The sequence below is a fragment of the Polyodon spathula genome, chromosome 5 (assembly GCF_017654505.1).
Source record: "Polyodon spathula isolate WHYD16114869_AA chromosome 5, ASM1765450v1, whole genome shotgun sequence".
NCBI lineage: Eukaryota > Metazoa > Chordata > Actinopteri > Acipenseriformes > Polyodontidae > Polyodon > Polyodon spathula.
The window spans coordinates 7,078,553-7,095,285 of record NC_054538.1 but is presented as its reverse complement, the minus strand read 5'-3'; the positions used below and the strand labels follow the sequence as shown (position 1 = coordinate 7,095,285).

The window sequence follows — 16,733 nt, the reverse complement described above, 5'->3', positions numbered from 1 at the left end:
ACGTGCAGGTGAAAAAAGTTTATTAGAAGACTGAAATTAAAGCTGGTGGGTTTTTCCTTTTTTCCTTCTCTTCTGGTGGGAGAGTTGTATTGTGCTTTTGCTTGTGTCTGGTTGTAACATTTACTTCAGAAGGGACGCTCTCAAGATGGAAGGCAGGAGAGAGAGAGAGAGAGAGAGAGAGAGAGAGAGAGAGAGAGAGAGAGAGAGAGAGAGAGAGAGAGAGAGAGAGAGAGAGAGAGAGAGAGAGACTGGTATCAGACTTAAGGCTTGCCAGACACTGGCATAACTGAGGATGCACAATGAAGATGCATATATAGATTATTCAGTTGGAGACAGTGCTCTTGTAATTGTTATTTTGTTTAGTTTTGTTTTGTTGACCTTACTATTGTGTAACCTCAAGGTAAATATATAATTTTCTCACTTTGCTGGGTGTTGTGATGTGATGTTCAGTGCTTCTCTGTGAAGGAAAAGTAGAGTAAACCATGCATGCACTGCTGGTCATTATTTTAGTGAAGACAACTTATATCTAAGCTGTAGCAGGTGCTTTTTTACCCTAATGTTAATGTGCTTGTATTTAAAGACTGTTTGTTTTCAGCTTAATTGTTTATAATGTGTTGGATGGCATTGTACAGTTAACTGTTAGTCTAAAAGCTGTTTTTATTAGTCTCTTTGATTTGTTTCCAAAAAATGATTTGTTGATATTTCTGAGAGATGCTGTAGTTGTTTCTTGTTGGTTGCAGACTCATTCAAAGGGTTTATATACTGTTGTGTTTGTGATGAGTATGTGACACAGCTCAGTGGGATTCATTTTATAACATTCACTTTGTCTGTCTGGTGGACAAGCAAAGGTATCTTGTTTACATTTGCCTGTATTTCACTAACTGCCACTTCTGCTATATTTAGATATGCATCAATGAACACTGAACAGGGGTACCTGTCTCCTGCTGAGGAAGGTGACAAGCTTTCTTTGCGTTTTAATTAATTACCCTACCACCTTCATATTTTTTTATTTGGTTTGTTTAGCTTATTATTTGTCTAATAATATGGCGCTTATCTATGTACAACAAATTAAAAACCTACCTATCAGTCATTCTCCCAGGGTCCATACCAGCACTGTTTGGGGACTACATGTAAACAAAGCCTGTATTTCTGACACCTGCATATTATAACCAATACCCATTTAACTGCATTTTGCTATTTTATTTGTATTGTACAATTATACTTTTCTGAGCTGCAATATCATGCTTCAATACTTGTTTAAAAGTTGTTGGTTAATTATAGTCACTAGAATTTGTAAAACGTTAAGTATTAAAAAGTTGAAGGCACAATTTAAATAATTCTGTTTTAAACATTTTAAACTTACTGCATATCTGTAGACAAATTGTATGCAACATAATACTTCATGAATGTGTATATTCAAGCCCATTTTATAAGTAGATCTCATTTAAAAAACAAGATCCCAAGAGGTTTAAAGGTTTATCTGTATTTTGGTCACGGGCAACTGAAGGGTCTGAAAACACATTCAATTTAATTTTATACATTGTTACCACAAATGTGTACCTGTTGTTTACATAATGTTGATTACATAATGCACAGTATTGTGCAGCATAACTTTTGAAATTCTTAGCATACTTTCTAAGTACACCGTATTAAAAAATTATAAAAGTTTTCTATTTCAGTTTTAAAGTGTCTTTTACTATGTATTATGTTTTTAAATAGTTGATAAACAATATTCTATCTGTAAGTTTGTTTTAAGTGGCAATCATGCTTATTACAGACAACAACAGCGGGGACCATACTGGATTTCCTTCCAAGAGCTCAGAGATGTGTTTGAGACATGGACACAGTTATCATGAAATCTGAACAGGATTACACAAAACCAAATGCTGTTCAAATGAATTAGCTGACTAAAAAAAAAGAACACAGCGTAATGATTGTATTAAAGAGAATCTAGGAGCATTAGTGTGGTAAGAACACTGTCTCTAAAGTTTTTTTTTTTTTTGTATCTATTTATTTTACAATATATTTGATATCAGCAGGCAGTGTCACACTGGCAGTAGTGTGCTGCTGAGTTCTCAGCACTATGGGGGAATGCATAATTCACTAGCACTGCAGACACAAGTGAGCTGTGGAGAGTGTCTGATCATTGAAATAAACCTGCAGCTACATGCTTGCGTTTTTCTATTTCTACTGTTCTTCATTAGCCGTACATGTTTGCTTTTAGTTAAAGTAAATAAACAATCCATGTTCATTTTAATAGTATGCAATTCCTAATCTGCTGTTTTAACTATTTACCAATTCAACTGGTTGCATCTAATAAACTGGAGGCTATGTGGTCCAGTGGTTAAAGAAACTCATAATGAAGAGGTCCCCAGTTCAAATCCCAGCTCCCTTTGCAAGTCACTTAATCTCCTTGTGCTCCATCTTTTGGGTGAGATGTTGTTGTAAGTGACTCTGCAGCTGATGCATGGTTCACACACCCTAGTCTCGTATCTTGTAAAGCGTTTTGTGATGGTGGTCCACTATGAAAGGCGCTATATAAAAATAAAGAAAAATTATTATTTATTATTAATAGAGAGTAAAAGGGCAAGTTGAAATGAAATTAAATGAAAATGCTTTACCAGTACCAGTGTGCAGTCACTTTAGTGTTATGATGATACACCACAGAGGTGAATATGTACAGCTAGTACAGTATGCATGCACTCAACATATACACTAAGTATAGTATACACCTGCTTGATGTATTCGCAGTGTGCTTTTTAATATCCTACTACAGAATTACAGCTTCATCTATGACATTACCCATATTTGTGCAGCTGCAGTATATTTTATAAAGCTTGAAGGTAAGCATTTAAATACTCTAAAAATAAAAATCAAATCCAAATTGAATACTGTATTTTAGCTGTGTGCTGAAATAAATAAGAATGTATCTATAGGATTAATTACGCACCAGAGTAGTGCTGAATTGAGATATTCAATCATTAGTATTATTTCAATCAGTAAACTTGTAACCATATTGATAATGGTGGTGCTTGATCAGTTCTGTGAATTGTACTTGCCTTGGTTCACATTAGATGTCAGCATCAAAGATCATCGTCTTTGCCATGGAGTGGGATGTTGATAGGACTTTTTAGGCACCCCAGGATGACCCTAATTACACAATCGTATCACAGCACCCTGTTACGTTAAACACATTTGGATTTGCACCTTTTCGGATTATAGTGATCACAGACTTTCAGTAATCTTGGCTTGCTTGTTTGGTTAGCCAATTAGTATAGGGAACTGGCATTTAAATAGCCTCAATTTTGATGGTGGTAGGCTTAGTGAAACAACAGCAAATATAATACATGACTGTCTAAATGGAAGGCGCAGTGCCTTGTTTTAACTGAAAACATAATCTATCGCCACAACTAGCCAATTAAAAATCAATCTAAACTTTAAAGCAGGAAATCCAGCAAGGGTATGGCTTGATGATTAATGTGCACTCTTACCCTATGGCATAACAAGGCCTGGAGTGCATTAATCATCTCGAAGGGTACACCTATGCTTTTATTGTGGCAATCAAACTACGTCAAAACAAAAATTACATGGAGTCTGTTCAAATATGATAAAGAGGAGATGAGCAGTGTTACGGGATATATGAGGTACAGCTGACCTCCTTCATGTTAAATATGTGTTTATGTGTGTTTTACTCTGGGCAATGCTCTTGTAATGATGCTGTGTACTGTAACTTTATAGAACTACGGCAACCGAATGTTTAAACTCGCAGTCCGGTATGTGTATGTGTGTTTTGATTAGTTTCTGAATTAGATGACACATTCCATCATGGCTTGTGACCAAGCTATTACAACCATATTTCAGATAACCAGTGGTAAATTATGAACCTCATCTTACATGGCATTTGTCACTATCAAACCTTCCACAGTATCTTGAGCCAGTCCTGATTTTATTGTGAGATTCATTGTGTCTACTTGAGCCTTATCAAGTAAAATCTGAGATAGTTAAAACTGTTTTGCAATGGGATTCCTGCATTATGTTATGCTGTTTATTATTTGGTGACCACTCAAAACATGAATAAAGTGCACACATATGGCATTTAGTGAAAAGCAGTGCCAATACAGTGTCAAGTTAAACTTTGTTTTAATTCGAATATTCCTTCTTGTCCATTCATGCTTAGAAAGAGGGGTGCTATGCGAGTCAGCATGACATGCACAGTATTGGCAAAGCAATAGTTTTATATCCATGTCGATTAAATCTAAAAGTAGATGAATTACCGAGTTGTGTTACTTGGCCAAATTTTACATTACATTTGTATTCTTGGTTAACAAAAATGTTCAGCAGAGTTTCGAGATACAGTTCAGATTATATTGTTGCTATATATTGTTGGAAAGATGATGTGGCACACAGTGCTGGGAAGTGTCTAGCATTGACTACTAGACTGAGAGAACCATGATATTAATACAGGTTTATCTGCAGAAGCACACCAAAATGCTTCAGTAACTGTATGCTTATAACAGCAGGGCATGCTCATAGATTAGTAATACACTACTGGTATTTTTTGTGAATGTCCTTGTCGTTTTTTTTCCGTGGCTAACTAATTTGGTAATTTTGCAGTCTTGACTATTCGTACAGGAGGTGTAGCCTTAATAGGCATTTAGAAAGCAGAGCTGTGTAGATTTTTAGCCTCCCACTGAAAGTATAGTGTATGCTGGAATGTCTTTGGTAAAAAAGAAAATCAACGCTTGATTGAAGAGGCAGATTAAATCATTCTATTTCTGGGAGTAGGAGGTTTGCACTGCACAAGGTTTAATTGACATGAATTCTCCCCTTTTTGCAATTTGCAACATAAAGTCTCAAAATCAGGTCTTATTTAGGTTATATGTGTGATTTACAGACACTGCACCAAAGCTGGTGACTAGGCAGTGACATTTTCTGTAAATGTTCATTTTACTTTCTGCCAGTGAAATAACTAGTCTGATTTAATCAGACAGATTGCTCACATTAAAAACAACAAATTAAAAATAATAGTTGTAACTGTCTTGCTGGACTTACATTGGGCGCATTATATAAAGTCCCTCATGTTGTCAGGGAAGGCTTGTTTTGGTCCAGGCTGTAGAAATAGATTGGTCTCCAGCTTTCAGATGATCACCATTGCTCTCCAGACCAGTTGGAAATGGATGGTAATCCAACCCAATGCATATTAAATGTAAAAAATGTAAATAGTTACATTACCATTAAACTGATTTTATAAATGACCTCTTGACATAAAGTAAAATTCACTCACTGACCACTTCATAACAATCCTCCCTTCCCATTTTAATTTAACAGACATTGTTTGGTACAGTAGTTACATCTAATGTGATTTATGACATCCTGTTTTCTCATACGGTTAATGTAAATTATCTTGAGAAGTGATTTTTTTGGTAGATAATCCAAGTCTTTAGATAGTTTAAAAACTAAGTACAGAAATACTAAAAAGAAACTTAATAAATTAAATGACAAACGTTTTGGCTGTACAGGAAGTATTTTTCAATGTCTTCAAATGTTTTAAAAAGTATAATAGGGCATGGATGTGAAAATAACTCATATAAATAGCCTAGTGAGAGGAACTACAACTAATACTAACTCAAATAGACACATGTACAATGGAGTCTTCCTGATATGGCTGGCAGAAGAAAAATAAATGAAAACCTAACTACTCTTGTCTATTAGCTAGTTTGCAGAACTATAGTAGCTGGTGAACATGCTCTGATGCTTTTAAGATCACATAGGGCACATTCATCAGGTTATAAAATGTTGCGTCAGCGTAATTACTACATCAAATTAATTGATGCTATTGATAGCTCCAGAAAGCAACCCTGGAGGACGTCCTTTTGAAATGGACTCTGTTTACAATAATCACTTGTTGAGTCCTGTGCAGACGTTATTCATACTTGATATTTAGTATAAATGATACTTACCGTCCTTATTGAATATGAAAGACTCTATCAAATTATGTGTTGAGGAATCGAATCAAAGGTTTTAAAACGGTGTATGAAAATAGGAAATAGAAAATAAATATTGTCATTATCCTCTTGCAGGTGTCTATGGATTGCATTTTGTATTGTTCTATATGCTGTATAGGAGGAAGGAAGAGGCCTGAAAATAATTGGCCACAAAATATGTGCATTGGTAGTTTTTCAGTTTACTATGTTTATACCATGCTTGTACCATAGTTTCCATGCTCTTCAGTGTTTTTCTTTTGCAATACATACTAGGTTTTCATTGTGTTTTGCTTTACTCTGCTAAAAAGTCCTCTGCTATTTCTGTGGCATTCCCAATACGTACTGTACAGGGAGTACTAGTATAGTGTGGTGGCAGGTTAAACTGGCTTCTCCAAAGTCCAAGTGAAAATAAAATCTGAATTGTATGTAGCAAAATAAAACTGAAGTTGTGAGAATGATGTTGTGCCAATGAGCAGAGAGGAAATTATATTTAAGGTTTGGTTATTACTCTTTTAAACTTGTGCATGCCCCTACAATTGTTTCAGTAAGTCATTATGTGATGATTTAACTTGAATATAGTCATGAAATATGGCAGCTACATTTTTCCACAGTTGTATGTGTTAGTAGCTCCCCACACCTCTTATTCCAGGGAGCATTTAAGGGACAGACTTTATATTGTCAGGGTTTTATAAACCCTTGTTCTTGTCCTAAAATGTTTAATATGATTGCCATAATTTTTTTTTTTTTTTTTTTTTATTTATTACTTGATGTTAAAGAACGAGCTGTTGAAATATTGGCTTCACATTATGTTATATGCTATACTTTTTACAGTCAAGTCTAAATTATAGGCATCCTCCAATAAAACCTGACCATTTTGCTGTGCAATGTCATGCATTCCAGCGAATGTCTAGCTCAAATAGAACTGCAGTACTATATTTTCTTGCCAAGACTGTTCCTTTTGGGGAAGTTTACATTCTAGGATAGTAAGTGAAAACTAATATCACTAAAATATTTCTAAATTAAGTATGTGTGTGCATGAGAGAAAAAGGGGAGGTTACTGAGTGAAAAGTATAAGCAGACTATGAAAAAACTGTAGTTTAAAATGATGCCACCAAAAATAATTGGGCAATACCATTGCTTCCATTTTGGTCCAGCAAAATAGCTATTTAAAAAGTAAAAAAACACATATATTATAGGAATTTGTCTGTCAAACAATGATGGTAAAACATTGTTTTCCCCCAGGAAAAGACTGAGAAAATATCTGAGGTGCAAGAAGAGGTAGAACAAATTTGGAACAAAACTACTCTCTTCTTCTTAACAGAATCAACAAATATGGTCAAGTGAGACCAGGCAGACTACCTTAAGGGAATTGACTGTAACCTAGATATAGGAATCCTGGAGCAACTAGAAACTATTGAGACATTGGCCAAAATCTCAAATCTAGCATGGCAATAATGCAGGAAAAGCTCATGCCAGATGAAAACTTCCATAACCTTCATATATATATATATATTATATATATATATATATATATATATATATATATATATATATATATATATATATATATATAAAATCATATTCTTTCCATCATGTTCCACCTCAACCAGATCACATGGCTTTTCCAGGCAGTACTGCACATGCAAGTTCATTCCTACTACTTGTAGTTTTGTAGCTCTACATTTATTTTTTAATTGACCTAGACCGTGGTTAACAATATTAAATAATAAGTATAGGTTCTTAATTTGAGATGATTCTAGATGATATACAGTTTGTTCAAAATTTCAAATTCCATTTTTATCTGCAGCAATGTTTTATTAGGCGTTACTCTGACTAAGCAAAATAAAAATCGTTAAAAGTAATTCCTTTCTATATATGCATTAAATATACCTGTACATAACAACGTGTATGCTTCTTGTTAAGTTTTGAAATGCAAGACAGCATAATCAAATTGCATATACCCAAAAGATACTTTGCATTTATAATGAGGTGTTATGCTGCTCAAAGCTGATAATATTCTGAAACAATGATTTTAAAAGGGAGCCATGAATTCCCAATGAAGTATGGCAAGACTGATTGAAACTGTACTAAGCTGTCTCCTTTTAAGCACACACTCACACACACACACACACACACACACACACACACACACACACACACACACACACACACACACACACACACACATTTTCAGGAGCCTCCACATGGAGATTTTGGTTGAGTTTCTTTCTTTTAGTTTTTGCAGACAAAAAAAAAAAGGTTTTACAGGTTCTGGTGTTCATGTAAAAATCACTGAAGGATGTTACTTCGTCATTCGCAACCAGAATTCTATCGCCTTGATACAGTCTGAAAGGAGCAGGGTGAGATGTTGCACCCTGTCAGTACAAGCTGGAATGAAGTACCACATAGGTAGAAACTGAAAAAGGGAGAACAGAGTGGCTGAGACTTGAAAAAGCCTGCAGCCTTGCCACCTTCAGAGTCTGATGCTGGCAACTCTTAGAAGGAACTTGATGGGTGACCTCCAAGGTTAGAAGAGAGTATCCTACTCTGCGGACATTAAAGATCCCCTGGAACTCTTGTAGTTAGGTGATTTCCTGGCCACATAATGGTAAATACAAATTGTAGCCAGGTTCAATTCTCCCTACCATTTGTAATTCTAAGCATCATTGAAATGCATTAAAAGTTTAGCTTAACATCAAACTAAGTAGAGGACATTTCTCTTTTTTTTAAATGGAGAAAAACACATGTTTAAGTTACAAAACTAGAAATAAACAAAGCAGGTATTTAGATTGTTTATTTCTCCTTTTTATTTTTGATTAGAAAGCTTTGAAAATCAGTCCCTCCACCCCACCCCTCCCCACCCTACCCCACCTCCCTCTCTCTCTAAAACTGATTGAACAAGTTAATGCTATTTGTATACAGATAAACAGCATGATAGAAACAAGCTGTAAATATTTTGGATAGCAATGCAGAGAATGGCACAGTTTCAGCAGGGTGCCTTTTTAATTTGAATTTTTTAAAAGAAAAAAAATCACTTTGCATTGAGTGTGTTTTTTTGTGACATTTTTTTTCTTACTTTATGTGCATAGGTGGAATTTGAGTTCCAGTACCCTCTTTTAAAGCAATTAAAATTACACATCTTCAACATTTGTCTCTAATTTGAAGTCCTAGTGCATCAGTTGCCTTAACAAAAGCCTTGTCAAGTTAATTTCTCTCGACTTCCATATTAAACTGGCAGATGGTTCAATTGAACCATCAAGGTTGCTTTTCTCTTCGTGTAAGTTGAAATATATACTGGCATCAAAATAAAATGTTAGCTTGCTTGTCCATTTCCATCTTCTCACCTGGTTTGAGGGAAGTTGCGAGTCACAGAGGTAGCAGTTATTTGTCGTCATACCAGACACTAAGCAGCATGGATTGGGCAGGAGCAGACAGGGTTTGGGAAAGAGAAAGCAGAATATTATTCCGAACCCAAAGCCCATAGAACAGCTGCATTTTTAAATTAACATATGGACTGTTTTCCAGTAAACGCACCACCAAGTTTAATTATTTAAGAATTTTAGTCATGAGAAGAACCTACTGAGATCTCATTATGTGAGGATGTTACATGCAGAGTATCTAAAAATATATATTTAGATACGTTTGTTCTGCACTTTACAGTGTCATTCCAGAAATGACCGTAGGATGATATGACAGTAGCCCCATGTGTAGAATCCCCACCCTGTACTAAAAACCATTTCTTAATTATTAATGCTTGCCTTGCCATGCACCTTCCAGTGTGTGAGACTCAGCCCTGAAGATCCGGAATGCCTTTATCATCAGCAATAGGAGAAAGATAAATACAGTGGGAAAGGACTAAAAAGACAGCAGTGTTCTTTATTGTTCATACGCACATGTCTTAGTGCGTGTGTGTGTATGTGTGAGGCACTGAATGCTTAATTAGATGACAGCTCAAACTGTGCTTTACTGCATTGCACCCTCATTTTTCCAGCTGCTGTTTGAGGGATGCTTTTATACAGGGAGAAATGGTTTGGATTTTTTATACAGCATCTATCATCTACATTTCAATAAAAGAAAACCTCTAGAGACACTTTGGCTAAGAAACAGTTTCGGTTAATTCAACTACCACTAAACCCTGGTCGTATAGGGAAGTAATTGGTCATTCAAAACGGATTGTAAAATTATGTTTCGTAATTGTAAAATGGAACGATTTCACCCCCGCTGTAACTAATGAATGAAATAGACCCCTGTCCCTGTGCAAAGGCTCTCTGCTTCAGCTAAGCATGTTGGCTGGTTAGTAGTTTCAGAAATGATTGTTGTCTGTCAACCGGTCTTCAATGTGCTGTAGCTTTTTGGGAGACATAAAGGGTTAAACGGCTGCTGATGATTTTAAGAGCATGAAGCAAACTATTTTGTTCATACTAGCAGTTTCCTCATGCATATCTTGCCCCATAAACATGCCTGTTGCATGTCTTCTGCATGGCAATACCTGCTTCTGCATTCTGATGTTCATTCAATGCCGTTTAAATGTCTTCCTTTACAAATGGAAACAATGATGTGCTTTTGTTACATTTGGTTCTGGTACTGCTGTTTAACAAATAGTGTATACAGTCTTGGTTTTTATTTAAAGAACACATTCTTACAAGGTTAAGGTATGCAGAGCCATTGTTCTAAGCATATTCCAGCCTATGATAAAGCAAGCAAATCCGAATCATTGTGCAACAATTAGAACAGGAATAAAAGATTGACCCTTTGCCTTTACATTATTTTTACAACCTGCAGTACAATTAGTGAGTTGAACTGCTTTTCAATCTGATTCAAGTCCGGGCTTTGACTGGGCCACTCTAGGACATTCACTTTCTTTTTTTAAAGCCACTCCAGTATCACTTTGGCTGTGTGCTTGGGGTCATTGTCCTGCTGAAAGGTGAATCTCTGTCCCAGTCTTAGGTCTTTTTCAGACTAAAGCAGGTTTTCCTCAAGGATTTGCCTGTATTTAGCTCCACCCCAGTTCCTGCCAATGAAAAGCATCCCCATAGCAGGATGCTGCCACCACCATGCTTCACAGTAGGGATGGTGTTACCTGGGTGATGTGCTGTCTTGGGTTTGCGCCAGACATAACGCTTTGCATTTAGGTCAGTTCCATTTTTGTTTTATCGGTCCACAGAATCTTTTGAGTTTCCCACATGCATTTTTGTAAATTCCAAGGGTTTAGCCGTGGAACACTGTAGGTCTTTCAGAGTTGTCATTAGCCTGTCCGTGGCTTCTCTGACCAATGCCCTTCTTACCCGGCTGCTCAGTTTGGGAGAACGGCCTGCTCTAAGAAGATTCTGGGTGGTGTCATATTGAATTAAATTAACCTTATCCAGTTTTTAATTATCTTAAAAGGTTTTACACTGCACATGATGTTAAACACCGTGTTGAGAGAAACTTGGATAATGTTATCCGAAAAGTATAGAAAATTAGTTTTAAAATAAAAAGAAAAGCACTGTAGTTATAACAGCTGATTATTTATTTGCTGGTATCAGAGTATGAGCACTTACTTTTCTATTTCTGTACCCCAGTATTCACCAATATGCTACACAACGCTGGAATACAAAACAAGACACCCAGGAGAAGATTACAAATGAGCGATATCATAAGAAAGTTCAAGATAATCTTGCCCGATCTTACTGAGTAAGGTTGGGCCTGGTCAGTACTTGAATGGTAGTCTGATCATATTGGTCATGCAGTAATTCCACTTCACGCTGTAGGAGAGTGCTGACCTTCAGATGAAATATGAGTGAGTGCTGACTTGGTGGAGGTGAAAGATCCCTTAGCACCATTCACTAGGAGCAGTAGTGTTAAAGCTGGCTCAGTTGATGACACTAATATGCACTAGATCTCTACATGGACTGTTTTTGGTGATGTCACTATGGTTAAAGAGGCTGACATTATATGAGCACTGTTTATTCCCTGTAAAAAAGGAATACAATCCCTTTTCTACAAATATACCTCAATCATTTATTGTTTTGTTTTGTTTTCTCGCACTGTACTAATTATAGCTCTATAATGATAACATACATGGCAGATGAATGCCCTCCCTCTGTGGAGAGGTGAGTGGTTGCTCTCAGGGGAGTGAACAACCAAGGAAATTCTGCAGCTACTTTGCTGCCAATTGTAGAGCGGCTGGCTTCTGATCACGGCATTGACAGGCACTGGCCCTAGGGGAGCCTGTGGCTGCTCAAGCATCACCCCTCCCAGAAGGGCTACTGCAGAGGGATACGAGGAGCTCATACATATAGACAGCAACTGTATCAGTTCATTTCTGAAAAACAAAGGCTTTAAAACAGGCAAAGTACCCTCAACAACAACACATTTCACAAAGCAATGTACAGTCCAATAACTCAGCAATATCAGCTGTTATCTTAACTCCTTTAACCCGGTCCTTCTGAACTTTAATGGGCGTTACCTAATTTCTTATTAGGAAAATATCTGTCATGATTATAGGAAAATGTAGTTAAGAAAAATTGGTGTTAGAAAAATTAGGCTAACTGTTTAAACCTCAGTTCAAGAAATCATTAGAGCTGTTGAAAAGCTGCTGATTTTGTCTGTTGGGTCTGCATTGTCAGAAAGTATAGCTCTCGGGTAATTTATGACAGGCGGACCACAGACATTACAAAAACAGGAGAACTAAATGTTAATGAGCATCCTCTGATGCCATCAGCAAGCCACTTGTCTCTTAACACCCAGGAGCTCCAACATTAGATGTTGTCAACCAAATGCCCCTTGATGACAAAGGCCAGCCTTGCTGGTGTCCACTTTGAGGTCACCTGGCACCTGGCCAGTAGGGTCTGCTGTAGCACAATGAGTAGAAACAGGCTCTGTTGATTTTGCCTTCCTAATACACAGGGCTCAATGCAATGCCCTCTATGGAATCCACTGTGGTTTTATAGTTCCTTTTGATAAATAATTCCACTATTAAAAATGTATGGTTATTAAATACACAAAGGCATGTATGAAACAGACAGTGGTCCATTCTAATACCACCACCCCATTATCCTGCTGGTACATTTTCCCATAGGCATGATTTATTGACCTCCTTGATAACATCTCTTAATGCAACGAAAATACAAAGGAAACACATTGTCATAGAGCGGGGTTATGAGTTTTAGGATGATGCTGTTAAGGTCTGATGCTGTTTAGATCATTAAAATATACCCATAATGCTGGTTGCATGATACGTAATACAAAACCGATAAAGAACTGAGAAGGGGCACAGCCACAAATGATTTTTGGAGAGTCTTAATTATTGCGTAACGCTAAGTATTGTTTTTCTGCTACCAAGTCTGATTAAGAGGGCCTTTCTTGGTTGGAGCAACTTTTTAAACATAAACAGTAAAACAACTTAAACACATTGTAAGCTATTCCAAGCCATGTAAACAGTTAACAGATTAAGTAGAAAATTACTTTACTGATTAATCTTTTGTGTTTCCGAGTTCCATACTGCCATGGTTCTGTAAGAAAAGCTGTGTAATTGCATTCCTCCAAAAAAATCATATTTATTTCTTTGTTCAGTGGGACTCTGTCTTTGTAATCAGCCTCCTTGTATTGTGTGGGCTGTGCCAGGCTTCCTCATTTTCTACAGTTCATCAATACAAAACTGATTTTATGCTGAGCTGTATAATAATAAGCCTTTCAGCAGCCGGGCCCCACACTTGTCTCGTAATTAAGGCCTTGATGGTTGTGTTGACGGCAAATGAAAGAGAATGGCCTTGTTCATAATTCCAGTGGCTGATTGCCAGTTCACGTTCTCACCTGGATGTTCGACCCATTCTGCATTGTGCACATGATTGCTGGAGTGTGAGTGATTGCAGTACTGGCAGATGACATTTTCATGAAGCATACTCAGTGCTGCTCCAGAGGGAATTTCTAGAGTGTATGGCTGAGAAGCTCATCAAATGCAAATTTAGGAAATGCCTGTACATAAAATGGAAGATCTCAACCAAATAGCCTTGGCTTTCATTTTGACATTTACTTTTGTGTTAAACATTTGCCATCAAATAGGTGATCCTTAAAAAATTTTTTAAAAAGCGCTTACAAGTCTTTGTTTATAAAAAAGACATCCATTAAAGCAATCAAACTGACATTCTTGGTTATCTATTCCCATATTAGAAGTAGGCATAAACTTGAAAAAACTTGAAGAAGACGACACCTTAAAACATAATACTGCATAAAATAAAACGAAATGAATGCTGTATACATTTGTTCTACATCACAAACATATCTCCTATTGAAATACAACACAATGAAGTGATTCCATCTTTATGGACTAAAAAATATGGACATTTTACATTAGGAATTGGGTATAAGCCATCAGGGTCATTATTTTTAGAGAGCTTTGGGAATCTGCCTCTTGTGTGATGATGGTAGTCAATAAGACTGGTCTAGTTTGGTGCAGCACATTGAGCTACCCATGTGCTAATTCATTCTATTTCAATCTAATCTGCCTGCTGCATGGTTTCACCTCAGGAACCACATCAAAACGGTGATGAGAAAGTCAGGTCTGCTAAAGTTGGGTCAATTTCCAATTCATGTGTGTTACAAAGCCGCCTGTCCAGGAGATCTGCAGGCTCACTGACAGCCTGCTTTTAAATCCGTGCATAGACTCAAACTGTGGATCCTGCTGCTATGACAGGAATGAGATTACATAAATGAGTAATGACATCGTTGAGCATGTATCACGACAGGTCAGTGATTGACCTGGTACGGAGCAACAGAGGGTATAGAATAAAATATATGTATAATATGTTTCTGGCTGTAGCAGACAGCATGTAGGTCACAGACAGATGTGCTCAGGTGCTCTCTCTTATAAAATGCTACTAAAAGTTAAAAACTTTATATATATATATATATATATATATATATATATATATATATATATATATATATATATATATATATATTAGTTCTGGTATTCCTAACCAATTTCATGGCAACAGGAATCCACATCGATAGAGCCCTCATTATAAATCTACTGTATTGTCTCAATCTGTGAGTAGGACCAATCATGAAATTTTCTTAGAATTGTATATCTTTCTCACTAAGGGATACAGGTTTAGGTATAGATTGACCATTTATGCTAATGTCTGTGGCTATGAAGCTTTACCCGAAGCATCAGACATTTTGAACTCCTTTGTATTGAAAATAGGATTCTCGTAAAATTCTCATAAAACAACAAAAAAAATTGTATAGAAATTGTAAGAGATGCCACCAACAATTTACACACTTATTCTTATTTTATGAAAATTGTTCTATGCTGTGTTTTAGAAATAACCTTAAATGCTAGTAGTAAATCGTGTGTGTGTGCGCATTACTGATAATTTACTGTACTGTTAGGAAATGAGATAAGTAGGCCATAATTGCAGCTGCCTCTATACACATATGTGTGTTGTCTTGTTTCAGTCTGGGAATGCGTAAAAAATACACTGTCAAGTATGTCACAAGGGTTGCTGTTAGACAGATTTTGTTTCTTTCGCTAGCCTTGGTGCTGAAACAAAGGCACCGCTGCCAAGAAATTCTTGTTTTTTGCTGAAGATGTGTACTGTACAGTGTACTATAGCATGCCACTGCTGTCTTGAGAGGGCACACTTGAGAGCAAGGTCTCAAACATACATTCAGATATTGAAAATAAGACACATTATGATAATAATACCGTGAGTAATAAATAAAATAAAAAAACAAACAAACAAAAGAAAACATTTTGGTAACATATACATACTAAATAAACAAACAAAAAAAAATTAAATAGATTTGCTTCCATCACAAAGAACCTTAAACAAAGCAAAGAGCTTGCAAAATGTGTGTTTCCCCTCCGCTGGTTTGCTTTTCTCTCTGAATTGTAAAAGGCTACATCGGTACAGTATGTGACAGTATGTTAAGATTTTTAACCAAAAAGTGTCCAGCTTAAAATCTAAACAATTTAGCCTTATTCTGGGATATTTAAAATGAAAAAACAAAACAACACAATAGTAAAAAGACTAACACAAATCCTAGCAAACTTAGAAAATGGCAGTAGAATTAAATCACTTTGTCTTTTATAAGTATGTTGTGCATTGTTTGTTGCAATCTCTTGAATGTATTTCTAATTCTGGGAGAGCAGACTCGTGGCTGTTAGAGGATTGATGGCAGTGCAGCTCTTGCTGCTGTGGCTGCTGAGTTTCGCTGATTATAACCAGCATGGCAAGCCCCTGAGGGTCCCTTCATTTTCCCGACACACTTCAATGCTGCCCCATTAACACTTTGTCTGTTATCTCCTTGCACTCCTTTTAATTAGTATCATTGAATTCGAAGCTGAACTGAGAAAAAAATGCAATGGCTCAAAAAGCCGAAATGCATGGTTTTAAAGCTCCCTTTCCCTTTTAACTGCAAAACTCTTTTTATTTTTATTTAAAGAAAGCACTTTCAAGCCGCCCTGCTGTCTGAGATAAGCCATGTTCTTATTTCTGCCGTGCTGCACTTAGGTATTAATGCAATCTTTAACTAGCTGAAAACCCAAATTAAAGTGGATTCTCACTCACTCTCTCCCTCTTTCTTTTTAATGTTGTTTTATTTTCTTTTTCTCTTTTGCTTATCAAAATTAAGAGTTAGAAATCTGGTATTAAACTGTTTATGAAAATAGGCTTAATCAAACATTACAATGTTAAGCCTGTCTGAATTCCAGAGGAGGACGCGCTTTTGCAGTGGTCTCTATGAAAATATGTAGCATTTTTC

At 36.4% G+C, this 16,733-nt stretch overlaps 1 protein-coding gene across 1 annotated transcript in view; it reads left to right on the top strand.

The window, feature by feature from the left end:
* Positions 1-293: 293 nt before the first annotated feature.
* LOC121315362 (myelin transcription factor 1-like protein) overlaps positions 294-16,733 on the top strand; it is an 86,366-nt gene continuing 69,926 nt past the window's right edge. The window contains exons 1-2 of the mRNA XM_041249388.1: positions 294-400; positions 904-953. The gene's annotated coding sequence lies outside the window, so the exon portion shown is untranslated. The remainder of the gene's footprint in view (positions 401-903; positions 954-16,733) is intronic.